Below are 1,860 nucleotides of genomic sequence, written 5' to 3'. Positions count from 1 at the left end.
GGGTTCATCTCCGTACGTGGTGGCATGGTCATCGGTCTTCCCATGGAATCCTGTCTTGGGTAGTAGATGAAGCGAGTGTTCTTGATCTTGTTCTCATTTTGTCCGCACAGACGGAAAATTGCTTCTTGCATCGCTCTGACCAGTCCTTCCTTCCAAGTGTTTCCCGTTACGTAAAACCGAGATGGTTTCCCATCCGGGGCTCCAAGCTTTCTTCGTAGATCAGTAGAAACTTCCCACCGAGGTGGTTCTCCGGAGTGGTTGTTGAGGGGTATTCCGAAGAACTCGGGGTACGGGTGTCCTAGATATTCCACTAGTTGCTTCAAATCCTTCTCGAACCTTAGGTCGCCTCCGGAACCAAGCTGATAGAACTCCCATTGGTACTCCATCTGTGAGAAATAAAGGTAAGTGAGTTAAATAAGTAGTCAAGTGTGCAAAATTTTATGTAGGCTTGCAAAGAAAGTAGAGTATGAAATTCTCTTTTTTGAAAAAGATCTCCAGGATAAGAGTAAGAACAAGTTTTCACAAATATTCACTTCATTGGTTTTTGAAACTAAGTTTTTCAGACGTCCATTCTAACTAGGGTCTCCTAAGGTCAAACAATGGCTCTGATACCAACTTGTCAACACCCGGATTTTTAAATCCAGATGCCTATTATGCCATTCCTCGCAATCCCAGGAATGTTGTTTTTGCGAGACATAATAGATTGATATCACAACACATCATTCATTACAACACATAATCGTCTTACAAATAAAGGATCACATGATCCAGTCTCATTACAACAATAGAAGTTCCATTTATTCATTACATAACACATAGCGGAAGCGAAAGTAGCGTAGTAGTAGTCCATCTATTCCACAGGCAACTGTTGACGTCAGGAGTGATCCTAGTTGTCGTAGACGTCCCGCTCGTCCTTCTTCCGCGTTCTGGTACTCGTCTTCATAGTCTGGCCATTTGAATAGCCAGGGACACAGCCATGAGTACTTTAAAGTACTCGCAAACTAATACTAATGTAAATACTATCAACTATAGCAAGGGGGTTCTAAGCTCTAGTTTCATTTGCGTAAAGCCAGTTTTATTTCATAAACACTTTAATAATCAGAGCCTCTTCATTTGCTTTAACTAACTCCAGAGTGGGAACATTAGTGTCATTCCCACAACTCGGTGGTGATTCAAAGTCAAAGTCACCTTTCAATTCAAATCACCAAGTCACCATTCATAGTTTTAGAAAAGTTCGATGACTGGAACAAGTATGGCCTTTCCAACCGTCCATAACCGTGGACGCGGCTATTCGAATAGTTCTACACTCTGCAGAGGTCGTACACTTGTGCCACAACAATTGCAATAGTTCGACGAGGTAATCGGCCCTGATTTATCGTACGCAAGACGCGAACTACCAATCCTAACCTTTCATTTACACCCCCTAGTATAGGCACCTCTCCCCATGAGCTTGGCCTCCCAGTGAAGACAGACAGTCAGCCTGGGAACTGCACAGGGCTTGGGCCGGACATTCACCTCATATTCACGCCATATCACATCATTCCATATTTCTTTGGAGGCAGCCCTTGGCATAACCCCGATGACGCTTGTTTAGAGGGAACCCATACTAAGATACATAAATTTCTAGTTAAGCCCTTACCCATATCAGGTATTGTGGGGGTACTTGTAAAATTGGAATGGTATCGCATCCGAACCCAACCATCAGTTTTTGTAAAGTTCACCATGTCATTCACCAGTCATATTCACCTTCAAAATCTTTCAATAGAATGACTCATCATTCCAAGATTTTCAAAGTCATTTCATTTCACATATTCCCATCTAGAGTAGTCAATTTTATTTGTTTAGCACTAGCAACTAGTC

Source organism: Lolium rigidum, chromosome 3 (assembly GCF_022539505.1).
Source record: "Lolium rigidum isolate FL_2022 chromosome 3, APGP_CSIRO_Lrig_0.1, whole genome shotgun sequence".
In the NCBI taxonomy this organism is placed as follows: domain Eukaryota; kingdom Viridiplantae; phylum Streptophyta; class Magnoliopsida; order Poales; family Poaceae; genus Lolium; species Lolium rigidum.
The sequence above is the reverse complement of the archived record's forward strand: the minus strand, read 5'-3'. Positions refer to the sequence as shown.